The sequence below is a fragment of the Mauremys reevesii genome, linkage group 2 (genome assembly GCF_016161935.1).
Source record: "Mauremys reevesii isolate NIE-2019 linkage group 2, ASM1616193v1, whole genome shotgun sequence".
Lineage (NCBI taxonomy): Eukaryota > Metazoa > Chordata > Testudines > Geoemydidae > Mauremys > Mauremys reevesii.
The window spans coordinates 178,852,534-178,876,116 of NC_052624.1; the positions used below are offsets into that span (position 1 = coordinate 178,852,534).

General features: G+C 40.5%; 2 long non-coding RNA genes across 2 annotated transcripts; one reads left to right on the forward strand and one right to left on the reverse strand.

Moving 5' to 3' along the window:
• Nucleotides 1-1,087: 1,087 nt before the first annotated feature.
• On the reverse strand, nucleotides 1,088-8,190 carry LOC120398501. The gene is made up of 3 exons (XR_005594479.1): nucleotides 8,089-8,190; nucleotides 4,296-4,449; nucleotides 1,088-1,223 (listed from the first exon to the last, which is right to left on the reverse strand). It is a non-coding gene; the product is annotated as an uncharacterized LOC120398501 (long non-coding RNA).
• A 2,805-nt stretch (nucleotides 8,191-10,995) lies between these two features.
• LOC120398502 lies at nucleotides 10,996-22,685 on the forward strand. The gene is made up of 3 exons (XR_005594480.1): nucleotides 10,996-11,258; nucleotides 19,862-19,965; nucleotides 22,050-22,685. It is a non-coding gene; the product is annotated as an uncharacterized LOC120398502 (long non-coding RNA).
• Nucleotides 22,686-23,583: the final 898 nt, after the last annotated feature.

Below are 23,583 nucleotides of genomic sequence, written 5' to 3' on the forward strand. Positions count from 1 at the left end.
TCGGCTGCAGCAATGACTCTCCCCTAAGTTGGCTCCCCTTTTGGGGGGGGGGGGGGGACACTGGCTCCCAGAGGAACTCGCCCCTCTGCACAGCTCAGCTGAGGTACCCCACCCCCCAACCCATGCGAGCTGCTGCGCCTCCCCGTGCCTGCTCAGGGTGCCTACTCAGCTGTTCACTTCTCCCCTGTTGGTTGGAAGGCTGGACAAATGGAAGCCCCATGCCGAATCCAGCCCGCAGGCCGTAGTTTGGAGACCCCTGGTCTAGACTCTAGACACTGTGTTGCTTAAGTCAACGGTTACTGGCTTTCAGGAGCCATCCTCAACACCCCCACACTGCCAATACAATCAATACAAGCGCTCTTGGTGAGGATGTACACTGCTGACACAAGGAGCCAAGAGCGCACATGCACAAGAAATTTAGTAACTGTGGTGGCTGTATGCGGACATGGCCTTAGATTGGCAATAGACTTCTGAACTGTGTTTGCACATATCTTAATTCTCTGAAAAGGGGAAGGAAGGAATTCAAAGCCTGAAAATAGTGAGCATACTCTTGCAGTAGGGCCCATAATGCCACAGTGAAAGTGGCAAGATTCCTGCTGACAGAGTCAAATTCACCCAGCACAAAAGTAGAATTTACCCAACACTGATCCATATCAGAGCTTGCAAGGCATGATCCTGTGGGGAGGGGAAGAAGAAAAAACACATATGCAGGAAAATAGGAAGGGGAGAGAAGACAACCCTTCCTTTAGTCAGATTTAGGGGAGAAAAGCCAGGTCAAAAGGCCAGTACAAAAAAAAAAAAAGTCAACTCCTCAGCAAAATCCAGGGGCAGAACACCATACCATATCAATGCCCATGGAGGTGTTGGGAAAGCTCTGAGATTCTCAACTGGGGGGATTCTCTTGTACCTTCCTGGGTCCCTGTCATCCACCTCTTCAAAGAGTCTGGGTGTTGGCCAGGAAGAGTAGGCTATTAAAAATAAATAAAAAAGATATACACAGCACTCTGTTCTGGATTAAACAGAAATACTAGAAAGTGCATATTTATTATACACACAATTTGTGTAAAAGAACAAAGTTAGATGATTTTCACTGAAAAAAAACGTACAGTAAAACAATGCTCATGCATAGATACATCTTTCCAGAGGTCAGTTAAAAACAGCTGATCAGTTTTCCAATCCCATCATTGTTTCTTAAATTTGAGAATACAGGCTTTCAAACTAATCTGCAACAAAAGATAAAAATTAATGTTTGTATAGATATTCTAAACTGATTGAAATATCACAGCATCAAAGTGTAAAACTAAATTTAGTAGATTATTGCAGGATGAACTCCCATGGATTATAAAAGGCAAGAATAAACTTTAGCCAGTCATCACATTGCTGTATGAAAAATAATTGTATCATTGATTTGTTTGAACTTTAAGTATTCCATCTTCTGCAACCATCACACCTTCCAAAAGAGGTCAGACTAACAAGGCCGATTTGAAGAATAAAAAGCAGAAATTAGGGACATGGTAGAGCACAACATTGTTAGGGCTTTGCAACATGACATGACTTTCCAGTGAGATTATTTGCTTCCCCGAGTCATTAGAAAGTAGAAGTGACCCATCAATGGCCTGAGAAATAAAGGGTGTGTGCGTGTGATGTAATATATTTTATTGGACCAACTTTTGTGGGAAGGAGAGGTGAGCTTATACAGCTGTGTGAACTCAAAAGTTGTCTCTCTCACCAACAAAAGTTGGTCCAATGAAAGATATTACCTCACCCACCTTGTCTCTCTACTAGCCTGAGACTGACAGAGCTACAACACCACTGCATTAATGATCTCAGATCCAAAGCTACCCTTTTGCAGAACAATTTGCGAGAAAGAGTATCTGCCACAAAAGATCACAAGAATCCAGACAGAAAAGACCAGGAACATTATGAAGAGATGCATTTTGGAAGGTTAAAAATATAGTAAGTAAGTGTCACTCAAGGTCACACCAGTCAAATAAGGAAAATAAAAAACTGTGGTACCCCCACACTTCCCCAGGCAATATTTATCACTGTCAATCAATTTGACTACACACCCAGTTTGTGATCCATCAAGCACTAAACTGAAACAGACTAGATACTGGTTTAATTCTACAGGCCTGATCTCTAGTGGAGAGTTGAAAGAAAGGTTGAACACAGGATTAAGAAAGAAAAAGAAAGAAAGTGAATTCCAGAAGGAGAAAGGGAAGGGTGACCAGAGAGAAATCAAAGCTACAGGAGCCAATTCCTTATTTTCAGGGTGGAGAGAGTAGCAGAGCTATTCCAGCTGAAGTTCTTGGCTAAATGGTACATCTGTGTTTCTTATGCACTTGCAAGCAGTACATTTAGGTACTACATTTAGCTTTTCAAAAACCAAGCTCCTAATACTAGCTAGAATTTTTTCCATGAACTATTTGAAAAGATTTAAAATATTTATTTATAGGCCTGATCTTAAGAGTTTCTGAGCATTCAAGATCCCTGCTGAAGTCAATGGGAAATATGGTTGTTTCAGAGCATGTTTGGCTCCAATTCTTGGGCCCTAATCCTACAGATACGTATATGCATGCTTCATTTTACTTGTAAATAGTTTGATTTACATCAAAAAGTCAATATACATAATGAACTTTAAGCACAAGCATAAGTGTTCAGAGTATCAGACTCTATCTGCATATTAAAATGAGGAACAAGAGCATCCTGAAAATAAATGTCTGTTCACTTCTTTTAAAATAAAAAAATAAAAAAAAAGTTGTATTCCATTGCCCTCCCCTACTGTCACCTCCACACCAGGAAATACCAGGTGTCATCTGCTCTATTTTTACATAAAAACTCTGAACATGAACTATCAGAACATCATTACAAGAGAGAAAAGAGTGAAACCTGAGCAACTGAAAGAGCTTTTCAATCAGATGGTTTAAAACTTGTTTGCACCTACAAATGCTTCAAAAGAGAGCATTTTTATCAAAGACTGAAATACATCTGCCTTCTCAAATGAGAGCCAAGAAAGCTCCCAATAATATTCTCTAGTACTCTGTAGCAAAACCAGGGAAGACTACTCAATATCCCTAAAGGTGACAAATCAGCTAACACCTCAGAAAAGATCTAAGGGAAGGCTAGATATTTAATGTACCTTCTTTATATACCTTAAATTAAGCACCACATACTCCATATCAAACTCGACCTAAGTGTTACAGAAAACATTTTGAACACTTCATAGATACTGTGGCAGCTTCAGATAATTTTTTAATTGTGATTTTTAATCAAATTAAATATGAAAGTGAGTGATTAAGTACAGGATTCCCTGCTATTTAATCATTTGACATTAAGTTCAATTTATTTTACACTGTCTCTACATTTTAAGTGTTATGTGCTGCAGAATTTTGTGTTGAAAACAGACAGGTGAATCATAAAAATTTTCAGAAAAGCTGAAGGTTTGGGTAGTTGACTAGGGATATTTGGGGCTCTTGATACCTGGGAATATAGGGAGGCTGTTCAGGTTTAACATCACAGAAATCTGTATTACTAGACTTGAAAATTAACCTCCCCTTTAGATTAAGAAAGGTAATCAAATCTACCAGAGCTATTGTTTCAGGTGGTCTTCACACATTCAGACAGTGCATCAGTTAAACTTTGTTTACATTTGGATGGGTTTGTTCACAACTATAAAGCCTAGAAAAAAATAAATACAGTACTTGTTTTAAATGCAAAACTAGATTCTGCTGCAATGCATTTATTCTCTACATCTGTAGAATCACAAAACACTGGCTCCTGATCATAAAGAAGCAAAAAACATATTTCTCTCCGTATTTGCAGTTCCATCTGAACCTTCCTCTGCATTATTGCAAAGCAAATACTACAATAATGTTCTAGTGCATAAGAAAAGCTGAAAGTGACTAGTATCTTTTCAGTGTCAAAGCTGAATGAAATAAAAAGTAGCCATACAACATAAATGCTGAATAGATTTTCCCCCAGCACTTTCAGTTTTATATAAATTGGGCAGTATTAGCAACATGTGCAAACAGAATGTCAAAATCCAAATTTTAAACCTGCAGAGTCCTTTTTGCTTCCCTCCCATACGCTGATCTGCTTAATTAAATACTCCCTCCACTGAGTAAATCATCATAAGAAATTATTTCCGTCATCTGCAAGATATCACATCTCTATTCAAGTAAACACAAAGAGCACAAATTCTTAAATACAGACTTCAGTATTTCTTTAGATTACGTTAGAGGAACAGTTTTAGCATACATCGCAATGGGGCTGCAACTCTTAATGATGTGGATTACCTGTACTACTTTTACAGCTGATGCAGTGTACCATATTTACGCATTGTAATCAAGTTGACCGAGTATGGTATTAGAATCCAGAAACACTGGATATTAGTTTTGTCCGTTCTCTTGAGGTGCTGTGCTGTTTTGGTCGAGGCATTTAGATCTATGTCTTGCAACAATAAAAATGGAGACAATCTTACCTCTCTCAGTGCAAGAATCAGTTAATGTTTGTACGAAGCTTTAACATGCACAGTGCTAAGTATTATTCTGTTCCTTTAAGAAAGAGGTTATACCTTTAATACTAGCTTAATAGGCCTGTCAAGCCTCACTACAGGCAGTGAAAGTGCCCAATGAACACTAAAACAATTATGAAGCATTTTCTATAGTGTTGTTAATAATTCAATATCTGTAATTCTGGAACATATTGTATAAATTACACACTTTGTTTCTAGCCCATGCAGCTGGTTGAAGTAAGAGGCCACTCCCCCTGCCCCCCCCAATCAATAAGAGACAATTTTTCTAGACATCATTCACAGCAACAAGAAAAGGTAAGCACTGATAAGTCATACATTTGTTAGGTACACCACTACATCCTTAGCTCTCTGAATTACACATAATATTGTAGCCAATTTTTACATAATGCTGAGTAATTACATAATTTTATCTGATATTTGTTGAAGTAAACTCAGCCAAAGGCAAAGCCTAGATCGTCTCCTTGCCCTATCCAAAGATCCCAAAATAGTTCTTCAGCTCTGCCTTCCCCTTTTTCATATGCAATACCAGCAGCTAACTCACCTGGCCAATAAGGAATAAAGGCCCAAAAGTCTGCAGACCTAGAAGTGGTGTGGCCATGAAGCAGAGGCTTGCATTAAGCCTTTCAAGGGAACTAACAGAGGTCAGGAAGGAGCCCAGTCTCAACAAGATCCTTTGAAGAGTGAAAGTTTTTCCATGAGGTTGCACCCTTAAAGCTTTAGCTACAACTCTTCACAAGGGGGGGGGGGGGGAAGTGTTATTTTGTGGAGAAAGATGCTGTAATAAATCTTTGTCCTAACCAAACTTAAGAGGCCTTGAGACAAAGAGGGCCCAGCAGGGAGAGTGGAATACCTGTAGCACTTAACAGCAGTTTCTCCACAATGCTAGCCAAAGGCCCTACTCAGGGCTGACAGAGTCCTTTCAAGGGCTAGATATAATCTTGTAAGAAATATTTTTAAAAAATCAGAATCCCAGTCAGGCATGAAAAAACACTATCTGTAGTGGACTAATGGAGGAGCGGTAGCTGCGTTGGTCTGTATCGGCAAAAAGAACAAGGCACCTTAGAGACTAACAAATTTATTTGGGCATTGCACTGCATGCATCCGATGAAGTGGGTTTTAGCCCACAAAAGCTTATGCCCAAATACATTTGTTAGTCTCTACGGTGCCACAAGTACTCCTCGTTCTTTTTGCTGACAGAGGAGCTTATTCCTCGCCCTTAAAATAAGGGCTAAGGCAACATAAGGACTGAACTCCCCTGGTTTGTTAAAGCTACCCCCCAGGACTACATTGCTCAACGAGGACAGAGCAGCTCTGCCCCCTCCTTTCATTGGAAGAATATGGTGTCAGTAATTCAGAAAGTAGTACTGTCCTCCTCATCAGTGCCAAACCAAGCACAGTATCTCATCCAAGAGGACAGAGGCCCCATCCAATTGTGAAAATTAGAAATCTGATAGCACTTGAGTGCAAGGATAGCAAGGTAATAGGCATTACCAAAATCCAGCACAGCTACATTCTTCCTAAATAAATTCCCCACTGCAGTTTCAGTTGGCTCTGGTATATCATGCTTCCCAAACTACTATATACTGTTGTGCATTATGATGCAGTTGCCACATTCCATCCCAGAGATGGCTACATTTCAATGATGTATGAAGCAATTTTTTTCCTACTGTTGTCACAAGGATATTGTATAATTACACAGTCCAAAGCATTACTCAAAAACATCAATGTCTTCAGATCTCTAAAATGTACTAATTTTCTTCAGGCCTTGAACCCCTGATTTGACAAATCTAGGCTGTCTTTATTTGTAATGTGTCACCTTAAGACAAACTACTGCACTTTTACCCCTGCAAGGACAGAGAAACAAATCACACAAGGGGACAGTGCTGTCATTACTACTTAATTATATTTCACCATCTGTTACCATAGCAGAACTACACAGGTATTTCATTACAGTAATAAAGGTCTGTTACTTCAAAAACTAAACCACAATGACCATTGGATTTGCTATAAGACATCATAAAAAGGGATAGAAAAAATGCACTTATTAAATTATATTTAAGACGTCAAAGCTTTTGATTTAAGAACTATTAATTCCAAATGCACACTGAAAAAGTCTGGTTTCACAGCTGATGCTTTACAATGCTGTCCGTTTTTTGAGGTTTGAGCCAAAAAGAAATATTTCATATTTCAAGATGTTTGAGGGGCAGGAGGGTGAAGAGAGAAGATAATTTTTAAAAACCATGGCTGATTAATACAAATCTAAGTGAAAACATTTTAAAAATAAGACACACAAGTTTCCTTTTTCTTGGATTAACAACTCCCAGGGTAATAACCAAAAGTTTATTTAAACCTCTGATGTATGATGATTATTTGCGTAACAGCAAGTTAAGCTTCAAGGCAATAGTCTTAACACTGTGCTATATTCTATTGTTCTCAGAGTCTTTTTGTTTTTAGGGTACATTTTAGACAATTACTTTTCAGCATTCAGCAAAAGGCTCTGGTTGCATTGTGGCAGTCTTCGTGGTTATCTGAAGACCAGAGCTAAGTAGCCTACGAAACAGTACTTTGGGGGGGGTGGGGTGATGACGGGACAATTAGTTGACCTGTCTCCTTGTGTCACCGACCAGTGTAGGAACATCATATCTTACTTCAAATCCATCCTTGCAGAAAAGCATCATATGTAGCCAACAATATAGGCAATTTATGACACTAGGAGGACAATTGTTATACTCCACTACAGGAATGTCACAATCCTTTACAAGCCAGCTCTTCCATAGACAGAGATCAGGAGATAGTTTAGCACAGTTGATTTTTTTGAGTAACTATGAGCTGTAAAACACAAATTTTCCAGTTTCCCTAAAATAGCAAAACCTCCAAAGCAATTGGAATATGGATCAGACTTACAATTTTTTGTGAAGTGCTTGACAGATTTTGCATGAAATAAAACTGTGTCCCTCTGAGGAAAGGAGTTCAGATGGACAAGCTATGTGAGATTAGCTAAATGGAAAAAAGATAGTGTGCACACGATCAAAGGCAAAACTACCTTTTTTATATTTTTAAATAAAGTCTTTACAAGAGGTTAGGAACTGGAGGCCCTTTCTGAGAGCCGTGGTTGAAACCTGGGGTGTGAGTGATCATGCCTAGGACTGAAACATGCAGACAAAAGACTTGAGTGGGTGCACATGTGTGTGTATTAAAGGAAAGAGGCTGCCCAGGATGCTCTACTATGACACTGCGATACTTAAAGATGTTTCCGAAAAAAAAAGGAAGGTGCTATGCTCTGTTGGTACAACTTCACGCCCTGTGCCACCAACCCACACAGGAGTGCCTCTACCTTACCATATCAAGTTATACTACGCAGGAAAGATAGAATGACTAACCCTTTCTTCTTAAAGGGCATCAGGGAAGTGTGCCTCCTACCCAAAGATGAGGTAGATTAGCTCCCTGCTCTGAACCAATTTAAATAGGCTCAGACTCCACTTAATAGGAAGGGGGAAGGGAGAAAGAGGTTGACAGAAGTTGCTGTGTATGCAAGGCTTGCTACACCTGCTCACCTGGTAAGAGCAGAGAACAGGGCTGGGTGCCAGAACTGCATCCTCCCCAGTAGCAGCAGCCAGTGCCCTCGTGACTCCCCCTCTTCCCCAGCCTAAGCGGCCCGCCTCACGTTTGACGTCACAGAGGAGGGGGAGGGGGGAAATCAGAACATTGATGAGACGAAGATTCCACCGAGCCCAGGCCCTTCCCTTTGTGACGTCACAGAACAACAAGAAGAACCTGGCACTGACTGGGCTGAGTGGCCGGGAACCCGGGGTCTTGTACTGACATTCCGCTTAACCTGTTGCCGCTGCTCGAGAGGATGCATGGGAAATCGACCAGGCCAGCTCAAAGCAGAAGCAGCAGCCATGCTTGCGTCTGTGCCTGCTACTCACTGCAATAGTGCAGCAACCCACACACTCCCCCGGACACACACACACGAACACAGTAACCTGCACTCCCTTGCCCCCCTCCCCAAAAGCGATTTCCCTCCATTCCAGAGTCAAACTTATGAACACAGGATACATTGTCTCCCTTCCATGCTCACATGTCTCTCTCATACCTTGCCTATGGGGCAAGAGTGGGGGTGACAGTTTTATTAATTCTTTAACAAGCACTATAGGCAAAACCAGAGGAAGCTTCTATTGTTCACTCGTACAGACGTGGTGTGGCTTTAAAAATACAGGTTATTTTATTTTAATTAAACACTACAAATTCTTCTCCCATTCTGCTTTGTTTCACTGCCTGGGAAACGTGCACGTCTTACATGTTTCGTTAGACTTTCTAGACAATGTTCCTGTTTCGATGCAATACTTTAAACTAGTCCGCTTCAGACTCCCAATTCCTCTGCAATGCGGATGTATTTTTAATTCGTAAATTTGGTGCAGAATACCTTTAAGTTTTTAATTTTTTCCTAACCACTCGCTTCTCTAAATTATATTTTAAAGAGAAGAGACAAACCGATAGAAATAGGCATCTTAAGTCAATTTACCTTTTATTAAATATTTTAAAACAAGGCAAAAGGGTCCCGAAGGTCACCCCCCCCCCGAAGAAATACAGCCCCCACGGAAAAAAGCCAGAAATTATAATACAGCATATTCTACAACTTGAAAAGGGGGGGGCTGCATCTAATGTATCTTGAAGCAATCATTTTCTGAACATGAAATATTTTATTTTTAATATGCAGATAAAATTATTAGTTCTGCTGCATATCTGACGAATCCCTTCCGTTTTTCCAAACTTAAAGACTCGCCTTATGCCAATCAAAACGTAGCTGAAGCAGGACCAAAACGCAACTATCCCTGCAAATTTATATGTTTAAAGGGTTAGACTATTTCTAGCGTCTGGTTAAGCAGTTGTGTAAGAACAGAGATAGGTGTACAGCCTGAACTATACCATATTCTTCTAGTATTTCGAGACACCATCATGCATTTTTAAACTAAACCAAGCCATTTCCCCATTATTAAAGTCAATCCTAACAAACGCATTCCCTGTAATATGATCCCCAACTGGTTTGGTTTCTATTGCAAGCCAGATAAGCAAACGATCACATATATTACATTTGATGTGGTAGTGCAAGAAACAAGCTCGCCATAACCAGACATTCGATTTCAACTTAAAGGGTTTTCTACAACCATAGTGTCTTCACTAAACAGGACTCTACATACACACATATAAAATGTTATTTTGCATGTAAAGTGCATTATTAATATATCCAAATGAAAAAGCAGTTTAGCAACATTGTCGCAGCAGCCCCCCTTGAGCTCCCTGCCTTTCATCTAAAACTAGATTATGATTGTGTCATTTGAGGTCAATACATTTATTCACTTGAGGTATCGCTACACAAATCTGGCTTTATAACGAAACTGGGCAGAAGGTTTTGCAATTTAAAAGGTTTTTTGAAACTCCCCCATACCTAAGGAAAATAAAGATCAGTATTACCATACATTTGTTTCAAACCTTTATAGCTTCAGGATTAGCTATAAACTTGACATTCACAGCCATTTCCTAAAACTGGGAGTCAAATGATATATGTTATAACCACTTACGTATTTCTTTTGAATTATATTCCTCTTGGGTCTTTCTTTACTCATTCTGGTATCCAAATTCTGTTTGCAAAAGGGGACAATTGCTTCATGAAGTAAAGCCGCAATAATTTTTTGCTAAAATACACCCCCAAAAATCCAGTTTTTGTTTGTAGCAGTATCTTGTAATCCGACTTTCTTTCTTCACAACGTGATTTTCTTTGCAATAAATCCGAGATATGGGGAATAGAAAAAAAACGAATGCGAAGCAAACAAAATAAATCACTTTAGAGAAACATTCATAATGGAAATTTTCTCCCCAACACAAAAAACGACGCCCTTGATATCCCCTTTTCTCTTTCCCAAGCCACCTAAGCGATCTGTACGTCCTTAGTGTCTGAGCTGTAGTTACATCTTGCAAAAGGAAAAGGATTGAAAGGAGAAGATAAATAAAAATGTTGGAAGTCACGTTTGTGCTGCTGCAGCAAGGGAAAGCAACAGAGACAACTCCAGCAGCAGCAGCAGCTTCTCTAGCAGCAGCGCAGCAGCAGCAGCAGCAGTGAAGGCTGCACGCACTGTGTGTGTGTCCCTGCTCCTCCAACTCTCCCCTAACCAATGAGAGCCGCGCTCCGGCAGCAACTTTAAATGGACCTGATTTTTTTTTTTTTTAATCTCTCGGTTAGGGCTTGGCCTCAATTCGCACTGGGGCCCGCGGCCGCAAGCCCCCACCGAGCTGCATTCAGCAGCCGCAGCCGGCCCGGCAGAGCGCCTCGCGCAGGGCAAACATCAGAGACCTCGGCCTCCCTTTCGCATTCAAACCTGGCCTCTGGCGAGCCGCGGCCGGCGGCCCCTGCGAGGGAGCGGAGCGGGGAATTGGGCGATGATCCCTAGCGCGCGGCGCACTCACTCGCCCCCCTCCCCCTGCTCTGTCTGCAAAGCTCTTGAATTATTCTCCTTCCCCGCGAGTCGCTCGTCCCGTCACATCCCACGCGCCGGGCCCCGCCGGGCTATCAGCACTGGGCCTCGCCGGCCAACGCGCCGCGGGGACTCCGCGTGGCCCCTTGGAATGATCCTTGGGCTCTGGGAAAGTTGTAGTTCCCTTCACCACAAAATGGCTACGGCTGGGAGAGGAGAAACTACACTTCCCAGCCTGCCCCGCGCGGCTGGTACGTGACGCTGATGTCGAGTTCTATCAGCCGGGGCCCTGCCCCTCTCCTTGGTCGCCAAGGCTGTTTGATTGGTTGCCTTGGGGGCAAAGGGGCGGAGATTATCCGCCAGGCACCTCTCTCCCTCTTCCCCCTCCCCTCTCGGCGGACGGGGTTCGAAAGAGGCTGGACCGCGGGGAGCAGGGCGCGAGCCGTGGAATGTTGGCCGGCGCGGAGCTCGGGCTGCTGCGGGGGAAGGATGCCCGGGCCTCGCACCGGGGGGCTCCAGTGGCTGGGGCCGGCCAGGGGGCGGGGTCCTCTTTATGGCGAGGGAAGCTGCACAGGGTGGGTGGGGGAAGCAGGACCCTTCTTAGTGGGAGGCTGTGGGGAGAAGCTGCCGGGCAGCTTTTACTGGGAGATTGCAGTGGTGCCAGGGACCCGCTGCTGGACGGCTGCGGTAAAGCGCTTGTCGTTGGAAAGCCGGGGTGGAGCAGAGGGGAGACTCCAAAATACCTTTTAATTGGGAGACCTTGGAAGGGAGGAGGAAACGGATGAGGAGCACGTTTGGTTAAGAGGCAGTGGGAGGGGGATATCGTTAATGGAGATGGGAGGAAAAGAAGGGAGAGGCAGGTCCCGCCCACCTTTCCTTGGTGGGCTATGGCTGACAGTAGCCATATGCTACTGGGTGGAGAAATGGGACTTTCCTGGGAGGCTACAAAAGTGGGGAGAGGGAGGCATTTTGAGGGGAGAATGAGGATTAACGTGCCTGGACTGGGTTAGGAAACTGCAGTAAAAATGGAATTTACCTAAATTATCCTGTGGTCTAAAGGGACCTCTTGCTTTACATCTAGTTATTGGGCGCCTGCTTAGCTTTTCCGTGAGTGTCACCTCAGGACAGTGTGCCTGGTTTATATAAAACTTACTCAATATGTCTCAAAGGTATTCTAAGGTCACTCCCCCTCCCCCACGTAATGCTGCAAAATCCCTGCTGCTGCACTGGATTAGTTTGAAGAGCTGAAACTCCTAGGCAGCAACAGCAGGACTAGTAAAATAACACACATCATAATCCTATAGCTTGATAGATTTTTAAAACCTCCCTAGTTTTGCTGGTGCCAAGGTGTGCTGCAAAGAGGAGGATTTGCTTGCGATTACAATTTGTAATGTTTTATCAAGGTAAAATATTTCCCAGGAATTAAAACAAACGCACTCTCATAAATGCAACATTTACTGTAGTTCATTGTATGTGATGTTTTAATCTCCTCAGTCTGCATTAAATTATTGTGCCTTTTGCTTTTTCCAGAATGTTTGGGTGTTTTCCCCTTGTTTATACACAAGAATCAAAATGGTCATGTGATTTTAATTATATAAATAAATGGACATGGTAACATGTACAAGCTAGGAAATTACTAATACCACATTTTTAAGTGTGTGTGGTTGTGGGTTGCTCAAATAGCTTAATTTTTTTTATAAAAGGGAAGGGGGAGGAAAACGATAAGAAAGCTTACATTTTCAAAGATAACACCTCATCTCTATGAGGCAGAGAATTTTTTCTGTCTTCAGATGAGAAATGGGGGGGTAGAGAAATTTGAGTGACTTTTCCAGATATAAGTCTGTGGAAGACTTTGGATGATATTTCCGGTTATTAATTCTGTATTCAAACCTTTGGCCGTTTCTCCTTTTCCATGCAACCAAATAATATACTTTACATTTATAACATCTTCCAAATGAGGCTCTTAGCACACTTCCCAAATTGTAATTTAGTCTTACATCATTCTTCTGAGGTAATAATATCTTCACCTTACAGCTGTGGAAAGTATAAAGAAGTTAAGTAACTTTGCTCAATGTCACATAAAGGATATGGGAGAGCCAGGAATAGAACCCAGATCTTATGATGCCTAGTCATATGCTTTACCCACAAAACCATCCTTCCTCCTTAAAGAGAGAACATTGTGATCGCATCCTGTAGAATTAGTGTACAAACTGCATTTAAAATGTTAAATGAAAAACAGTTACTTTTTAATATCCTAATTTTCCGTTCATATTTTTCCATATTTGTTGCTATTTATTTCAAGGTTTCTCTAATCTGGCACATTTTAGACTTTTTTTTTAAGTTTTGGTTCTCAACTTTGTAAAATATCTAATTTATTAACTTTACTATAGGTGATTACTTATATATTTCTTTATGAAACAAACTCTGGTAAAAGCTGTAATAATAATAAAATTACATTTTGAAGTCCTTTTTTTAAGAGCTGTAGAAAACCACTTAAGAACGGCCATGTTGGGTCAGACCAAAGGTCCATCTAGCCCATCTTCTGACAGTAGCCAATGCCAGGTGCCCCAGGGAGAATGAACAGAACAGGTAATCATCAAGTGATCCCTCCCCTGTCACCCATTCCCACCTTCTGGCAAACAGAGGTTAGGGACACCATCCCTGCCCCTCCTGGCTAATAATCATTGATGGACCTATCCTCCATGAACTTACCTAGTTCTTTTTTGAGCCCTGTTATAGTCTTGGGAATTATTTATCATAGAATTACTTATAGTATTCATATACACAAATGGAGTGATAGCTTCATCTTACCATGCTTCATCCTAAATTGGAAGTACACTCATCAGCTGTCTAGTTAGTCATCACTTGAATATAATTTGTTTTTATGTTAGAGGTAGGCTAAAACTCCTGCTTTTGGTTCTTCATGACGTATACAGAAGGCTTGCAAGTTTTTGTTTTTTTGTTGTTTTTTAATTATTTTTTTTCCTGCTTGTGCTTTACTTCACAAATTCAGGTCTCACCTACTGGGTTTTTCTTGGAAGGCTCAATTATTGCATTACCGGTAACAAGCAAGTACAATCTGATTAACTGATATACAGGCGAGTTTCATCTTACGCATGTTTAACATGAGCAAATTCAGCTTTGCGCGGTCGGCAAAAAAAAAAAAGAGGAAAAATAACCATTTAAATACTGTTCCTGTAGTGCAGGCGATTCCACCCGCCATTACACTCAATGTAATTTTGACTATACGTGTTTTTCACTTTACGCACTGACAGCGGAACGTAACTCCAGCGTAAGATGAGACATCTCTGCATCCTCCAAGGAGACATCCAGCAAAATCAGGCTTGACATTCCTGATATTTCTAAGTTAACAAGAAGCAAAACATTTTTTAAACAAACATATCAGGCCTTTTTTTGTACAATGTAAATTAGCAAAAACCCTTTTTTCCATCTTCAGAATGCTTTTTAGGCAGATGTTTCAGTTTGGCTCAAGGTGTCATGTTTCCTTCTAGTGGCTGTTCCACATAACAGATAAGAGCATGCTATTGCTGTTTCTCTTTTAGCTCAGTTAGTAGAGATTTGGGCTGTTATTGCTGAAGATCCTTGGTTGTGTTCTCACAATCTGTTGTGGGGGAAGTTACACAAGAAGGCACCCATTGTGGTCCTGGAATCCTGCCCTTCTTATCCCACTGTGCTTTACCACCTCAGTACTGTGTTGACTGACTTGCTATAAATACTTAAAGTAGATTGTTTTACATAAATGATTTATTAAACACTGATACTGTGACTGTAGTCAATATCACGCAGTTGGTTTGAACTGCTCTTGACATCAGTGGCTGCCACTGAATTTGATCAGGGGCTCTCATGGATGCCTTAACTTGATAGTGAGCTTAGTCCTAGCTACCATCAAATTATTCTGCTTTGGAGGTGTTTGAAAAGTGACAAAAAATGGCATTGTGGAGTCCCATATTTGTGTCTCATTAATTTCTAGATCAAATCTGTTTATCATAAGCTATTTTTATGTCTTCTAATTATGCAGAAATCTGAAAATGAAGTTGAATTTCTTCTTCAGCAAGATCAGTATGTTCTACACGGGGTTTCAACTGTTGCTTGCAACCTTGGTGGCAGAACCAGATCTGTCAATCACTGTCAATCATATCACAATATGACCTTTAAATGGCACTAGTCTCTTGAAAGACAAGATACAAAAGGAGAAGACCCTTATGCTCTTTGGAGTCTCCTGTACCTAATAATTCCAGGCACAGTAGCTTTGAGAGAGAAAAAGAGAGCATGCCAAATACAGTTAGCAATGTGAGTCTTAAGTCCTCTTTGTCGGAAGGACAGCTTTCTGAATGGGAGCCTGAAGGAGGCAGGTGCAAGATGAACTATTTGCTCTAGGCTGTTTTGAGACAATGCTTACATGGTGCTTTCAGTCCCCAGAGCAAGAGAGGAAAACAAGAAAATATTTTCTCCCTTGGTCAAAACTAGGTCCAGATACTCCTCTCTACTTGGTACTGGAGCATTCAACCAGATCTAAATGGGAATGTCCCACAAAATCTAAGTGCTTGAGTAGGCAGGCAACACATTTTGATAATGTAAAGCAAAACAAATATTATCTGGTTAGCTTTAAGGCAGATGTAGTTCTTTCTTCCATAGTGAAATAGAATCATTCCCACATAGGACAGTTTTATACCCAAAGATGCTATTGAGAAGTGAGTGGATTCTTCACTCAGCAAGAACTTCAGTGGTACCTCTACAGCCAATTGATGCTTGAGGGCAGCCTTGGCATGGACAGAATATATTTTAAAGACCCGAGAAAAAGATCCGTGGCCTCTTTACAAAAGAGAATTATTCATAGCCAACATATGTGGAAGTGCTTCATTTCAGAGCAAATGACCCAGGCTGAAAAATGATGTGTCTTTGAACTTGGAAGGCAGATAGGTGAAATATTTACTGGTGGCCTTAAAATTATCCTGGGGAAAGATTTTTCAGTGAGCCAATGGATAGGGTCATGGTATATATAGCAGCACAGTGAGAAGAGCTACAAACCCAAGCAGTCATTTTCTGGTTTCTCCTACAATATAAAACTGGTATAACCAGTACAGGAGAGGCAGAAAGAACACAGGCTGAATTTATGTGATAACTCACCAGCCTGCAAACAAAGGGCATGATGCCAGATTTTCCTAGCCATAAAAGAAAGGAACCTTGTATCCAGGGTAATCTGTGATTGTTTGTGAACAGATGGCCGATTACCACTTCATACAAATGACTTCTGGATACCTATCCCCAAATGTAGCATATTTCCCCAAAATTATACCTGCCCAAAATGAATGGGTTTTCTAGACCTAAAATAAATACAACTTTAAAGTCTGACATCTCAGGCTCCTGTAAGGCTAGAAACAAGAACTTTATATAACTGGAAAAGGTGGTTTTTCAGATTCCCACTGGGGTACAACATTCATGTCTAACCCTGGGAGGTCCCAAAATACCAGATATGAAAATTGTGAATTTTTATGCATAGAAAAACTATTTTTGGTCACTTTTAGAGGTTTTAATGGCTTCCTCTCAGTTCTATATAGCTGGATTCATTATAACTAAGGCAACTAGGTTTACAGGTATAGGGTTTAAGAAATAAAGCACTAACTTTTTTTAAACTCTAAAATATTCCTATAGTCATTTTTCTGTAATGTGACATACAGAGTACATGTTGGCATGCTGTGGGATAAGTGTTTTAATAGCACTTGTGTGGGGTGGCCGGCATCACTCACCTGTGAGTAACACTAATATCCCAGACTCATCTAGTAAAGCCTTTATACCACACCATTCATGAGCAATACATTTTTGTTTCGTGTTTGGGAGGACAGAACTCTGCTAGGCAACAAGCAGAGACAATTTCTTCTTCAGGATTAATAGTTTAAAACTCCCTTTAGGCAGCCATCTTTGTATGCAGGCTTCTATACCTTCAAAAATGTCTTCAGTTACTTTAACATCTTGTTTGAGTTTGTTGTCTAGACTGTATGTATAACCTCACTGTATGTTTTGTCGCTGATGTCCTGTCTTGAATCAAGAAAGGATAAGGTAGAACTGCATTTTCAGAGAGGCAACTAACTATTTAGATTTCAAAAGGGGAGAAAGAAAGATCTTTGAGGACATGAAATTCTCCATTTGGGCTTTATCTACACACAAACTTGCTGAGGACTACAGGAAGAATAGCATGGTCTCATGGTTAAGACAGGTGAAAGTTGCCCTGGAGACTACAGCCTCTTTCACTTTACAACCCATATTCCTCTCCAGAGCAGAGCCTTCTTTGCAGTGAAGGATCAGAGGTCCTGTGGGAAAAAATAGTATGTGATCATGCAATTAAAGACTCTGTCATAATGCATATGCACAAAGGAGGCAAATTAAGGTTGCCCAGGCAATCTAAATTCTGACATTTCCTAATTTTTGAGTGCCTGACTTGGCAACCTTAACGCTCTCCCATCGACTCCGCCTGCGCCTCTCACCCTGGTGGAGTACCAGAGTTGACAGGAGAGCACTCGGCGGTTGATTTATCGCATCTAGACTAGATGCGATAATCGACTCCCGCTGGATCAATCGCTGCCCATCAATCCAGCAGTACTGTAGACAAGCCCTCATGCCTAAGCAATTATAGCAGTAGTCATGTTTTCCAAGGTACAGTCATGTATGCTATGCAGTGAAGTCCTCAATCTTTAATTTTCTTCTTTATGATTAGATAATTCATCTAGGGATAGTAGTTCATATGCAACAGAATAATAATTGTTCAATTTAAAATGAGGGAGACTTCTTTCCTGGAAAAAAGTCTACTTGGAACTGCTGCGGGTACTTCTACTAGCACTGTACCCACTGGTGCTAGCCTACAGTTAGCCTTCATAATGCCTTTATGTTGTATCTAAAGATAAAATTAAGAAATTTTGAAGGACAAGCTTATGTGCAATAGGCTGTAATTAATACGTACTGCAGTGGAAGCTGTGAAGTTTTTTAATAAATAATCAATTTTATAAACAAATATAAGCCTGTACGCTCAGATTGTGGGGCCTTCTGTTGAAAAGACCAAAAGGAACAAATGGTTGTTTTAGTCATCGTGAGGTTTGCCAAACAACTAATTGTTTGTGTCAGCTGCTTATTTAAGGCCTGATGCTGCCAGGTGCTGAACACCCTCAGCTCCCATTAACTTCATTGGGAATTGAGGGAGTTCAACACCTAACAGGATCAAGACATTAAGTTGGGAATTGATAGGTAGGGATCAGGGTCTACATGTGAATGATGTAAGGAAAGCATTGGTCTTGTTAATATGTACTTAGCTTCTGTGGTCCATAAACTTGGGTGTAAGTTTAACTTTTGCCTCTGATACCTGATTATAATCCATACCAATGGCAGCTTCCGTTACATTAACCAAACTCTTAAATTTACTGGCTTACATAAGAACAGCCATACTGGGTCAGACCAAAGGTCCATCTAGCCCTGTCTTCTGTCAGTGGCCAATGCCATGTGCCCCAGAAGGAATGAACAGAACAGGTAATCATCAAGTGATCCATCCCGTCGCCCATTCCCAGCTTCTGGGAAACAGAGGCTAAGGACACCATCCCTGCCCATCCTGGCTAATAGCCTTTGATGGACCTATTCTCCATGAATTTCTCTAGTTCTTTTTTGAACCCTGTTATAGTCTTGGCCTTCACAACATCCTCTGGCAAGGAGTTCCACAGGTTGACTGCGTTGTGTGAAAAAATACTTCATTTTGTTTGTTTTTAACCTGCTTACTATTAATTTCATTTGATGGCCCCTAGTTCTTGTGTTGTGCAAAAGAGTAAATAATACTTCCTTATTTACTTTCTCCACACCAGTCATGATTTTATAGAACTCTATCATACCCCCCCAAGTTGTCTCTTTTCCAAGCTGAAAAGTCCCAGTCTTATTAATCTCGTCTCATATGGCTGCTGTTCCATACCCCTAATCATTTTTGTTGCCCTTTTCTGAACCTTTTCCAAGTCCAGTATATCTCTTTTGAGATGGGGCGACCACATCTGCACGCAGGATTCAAGATGTGGACGTACCATGAATTTATATAGAGGCAATATGATATTTTCTGTCTTAACAATTCCCAACATTCTGTTCACTTTTTTGATTGCCACTACACATTGAGTGGATGTTTTCAGAGAGCTATCCACAATGACTCCATGATTTTATATTTATAGTTGGGATTATGTTTTCCAATGTGCATTACTTTGCATTTATCAACACTGAATTTCATCTGACATTTTGTTTCCCAGTCAACCAGTTTTGAGAGCTTCTTTTGTAGCTCTTCGCAGTTTGCCTGGGACTTAACTATCCTGAGTAATTTTGTGTCATCTGCAAATTTTGCCACCTCACTGTTTACCTTTTTCCAGACCATTTATGAATATGTTAAATAGGACTGGTACCAGTACAGACACCTGGTGGACACCGTTATTTACCTCTCTCCATTCTGAAAATTGACCATTTATTCCTACCCTTTGTTTCCTATCTCTTAACCAGTTACCAATCCATGAGAGAACCTTCCCTCTTATCTTATGACTGCTTACTTTGCTTAAGAGCCTTTCTGAATGCTATCCACTTGTATGTATGGTTTCTAAGATGTCTGTTGATAATGACCTCAAATTTATTTTGCTAGAAATCGCACTATAATTTTTTTCAGAGTAGCAGCCGTGTTAGTCTGTATCTGCAAAAAGAACAGGAGTACTTGTGGCACCTTAAAGACTAACAAATTTATTTTAGCATGAGCTTTAGTGAGCTGCAGCTCACTTCTTCGGATGCATAATTTTTGTTCAGCTCATGTTATTTCTTCTGTCACGTTAAGGTATTAAAACACCGTTGATGCTGATGCAGTTCCTCAGTGTCAGAAGCTAAGGTGAGAGGCCAGCTGCTTCTGAGGACATTGTCTGCTGCTATCAAGATATTCCGGTTAGCAATTTCAAGTTTTATGAGAATCAGTAGGACTTATTTTCTGAAATGCTTTACTGAAGAGAGGGTGAAAATATAAAAGTCTGGATATTTTAGGAACCTTGCTTTCTAGAGCTTATTCACTGATTGTAAAATATAGGCTGGCTCAGAGAGTTCCTTTTTAAAATAAAATTTAATCTTTATTGTCAAGTGGTGTAGAATATGATATTGGGCACAAGAAGGTAGCAATGGAAGCCAAATGAAAATTAAAAGAGAGAAGGCCAGCACAGCAAAATGACTGCAGAACAATTATAATGTTCTGAGGGATTTTGGTACAGTTTCAGATTTGCTTCCTTCACTGATGCAGACACAATGTGCCAAAAAGGCCCTGTACTCCGTACCTTGGTAAAGGATGCCAGCCAGCCAGCGTACGTGATGCCTTCTGCTGTCCAATCTACGAACAAATAGTTATCTTTGAAAGATGCTGTTTGCTTTCTTTCAAGGCCACATTAATGGGCTATAGTGGTTCCAGCTCCTTTCTCCCCAATAGCAACAGCAAACTCCATTCCTCCTCTTTTCTTTGGCCGCTAGAATAGATCGCTTGCTCTCTCTCTCAGGCCTGTGACAATGGTTCTCTACTATTGTCTTTTGGGGAATGTAGCATAAGAGTAGTCTCATTTTTTTTAAATTGTTTTATTTTAAGTCTGTAGATGGATAGTTTCACAATAGAAACTTGTTTTTTCAAGTCTTCTTAGCATGAAGAGATGAGTGTAGCATACTGATCAGATTATTCTTGATTTGTGGTTGCTTTAAATGTACAGCTCTGCAGGCCCATGTGCAGACTCCTGGCATTCTACCTCTTCCTCTGTTCAGTGGAACTGCATCAGTTCTGCTGTAGTCACAGTCCTCTGCAACTGAGAGAGCAGGTTGGCACAGCATTTGCTCCAGAGCCATGTTTTATAGAACAAATATTTGTGTTTTTTAATTAAAAAAGTCATTTTGAAACTCATATTAAAACCCCTACTTTCCACTATGACCTGTAAATTTTAAAAATACCTATCCTTGTGACCTAGTTATAGATCCAGTAATAATATATGTGATCGTAACCGTAATATGTCACTTTACCTATCCGTGCCATGAAATGACTCAGCTTGCGTACCATGGAGAATGGTTTTTAAAATTGAGATCAGCTAATTTAGACTGTAAGGCTTCCAGGCCTGGGACCATCTCTTTGTTCTGTGTTTGTATGGTCCCTAGCACAGTGGGGTCCTGCTTTCTTTGCACCACTGCAATACAAATAATAAATCTTAATCTTAAACTTGAACTATCCCCTCTAAAAGGGTCTAGTACTCCTGTTGGGAATTGTGCGAATGTGGAGACATGTTAAATATTGGAATCCTCTACACAGTCTGGCAAAGAACCTAAAGTATCATCACTGCTTTTCCTTTATTTGTTAACATCCTGAGAAGGGGGACTGGTCAATCTTAATAGCATAGTTAGCTTTGCCTGCTTCAAGGAGTCATTGTTTTCTGAACAGAAACATCATTGATTGTATAGGAGAAAGTGCATGCTATCTGATGTTGTCCCACAAATAGAGTAGCAAAGAAGAGTGGTGATTTTGAAATCCTGTATATGGAATGTGATGTACCTACAATAGGAACTGAACATTAGGGTCTTTTCTTCACAAAAGCATTTAACTGGGTTTGTAACCTGTTAATATCATGGTTGATTCTAAGGGCTAGTCTACACTGGTAATGGTAATGCGCTGCCATGGCAGCGCTTTAACGTCGCTTGTGTGGTTGTGGAGCAGCGCTGGGAGAGAGCTTTTTTTTTTTCCACACCCCTGAGCGAGAAAGTTGCAGCGCTGTAAATTGCAGACAAGCCCTAAAAGCGGTTTCTCTCCACACACAATGTGATTAATACTTGGTTAGTTACTTTGGCAGTTGTCTGTGATTCACCCTTGCTAGTGGCCCAGATTAGTACATGGTAGTCATCTGGTAACTAATTTGGTGCATTGTGATTTTGGGGGGCGGGTTTTTGGCAATGTAGATGGAACCCTTTAGTCATACTTCTATAACCAGTTTGTCTTCTCCTTTTCCTCTCAGAGAACTATTCATGAGGGGCATCTCATGGTTCATTGTCCCACATGCTTCAGGTGTGTATGCATGTCTTCCAGCCACTTTATCCTCTGCTGAGCCAGATTTTACTAGACGGCGCTGATACAAACCTGGTTCTGGCTGCATGGTAGATGTGTAAGAATAAACATAGATATACATGGCTGTGATAATTATCCCTGGTTGTGTGAATACACAGCAACCATGTATTTTGTGATTGCGTCAGAAGAAAGTGACATGAACTGATTATGAAAGTATAGCTGTACTATGTAGAGGAGGCCTGATATGTCATTGGATTGTATGTTTGTAAACAATTGCAAGAACAATGTCATACTTTGTACATGTCAGTTTCTTTGCTGTCTGGAACATTGTAGAGACTTAGAATATCATAAGTCCTAAATGTACAATAAAATGTTGCAGGTAGCCTATAAAGGAATATCTTCATGAGAATTCTGTTTGCTGTGCAAACTCCCATAATGATTTAAGAGCAGTTTTTACCAACTGTTGGAAAATAACATTTTACCTTTTAATGTAGTTAAAAACAAAAATTCTCATGTTTGATAAACATTTATGCATATTTTTTCATACCTAGATATAATGGAGTATAATTTAAGACTCTGGGCAGGGGAGGGGGCAAATGATGCATGTAATGATTGTTGTAACATTTGCAAGAAAATAATATATTTAAATTAGATCAAGCTTTAATGTTATCATACTTTTCTACCTGATTTAACATGGGGAAAAGAGAGTATGATTTTATGGTAAAGTGTTTTAAGCATTAGATATTTTCTTTTCTTTTTGATCATCCTTTCATTCTACCCTAAAGCCATGCAAATGTTCCTAAATACAAATCCTCATTGGCTTATATTACATCTTACATTCCACTGCTCCTAGTGAAGAAGTCATGCTAAATCAGAAATGATGGAGAGACTGGACCTCTTTTATACTCAACATGGCCCAATTAATACTGTTGAAATTGTGTGGAGGAATGCAATATGAACAGACAGGTTTATGATAGGAACTTAGGTAATTTTCTTTTATACTTTATTTTCTTCAGCTATTAAATGCAACACAGTATTATCTCTGGAATTCATATTCAGAGCAAGACACAAGCAAGATAAATACCTTCTTTGGACCCCTTGGGTTTGGGGTTTGTATTTGCTACAGTTTTCAGGCCAGCCCAATCTATTCTACTGATAGCATGACCAGTGTTGGAGGCAGTTTACCATTTTAACCTGATTTTTCTCCCTCCAGCAAAAGGAATAGTTGGGATAAAATTCTTACCTTAATGTGTGTCACTCTTAGGCCCCAAAGATGATAACATTATAGCATGGCCTAATTTAAATTTTAAAAGACTTTTATAAATGAGTGATCAGTTTAGCTGTAAAGTGCAGTTATGATAAGAAAAAGTGACTAGGTAAAAATAGTACCATCCTGTTAAAAAAGTCATTCCTCTGTGTGTATCCAGGCTCCTTTCTTCCAACAAAAATAAGTTTGGGTTATTTTTTAGTCCTGTTAACACTGC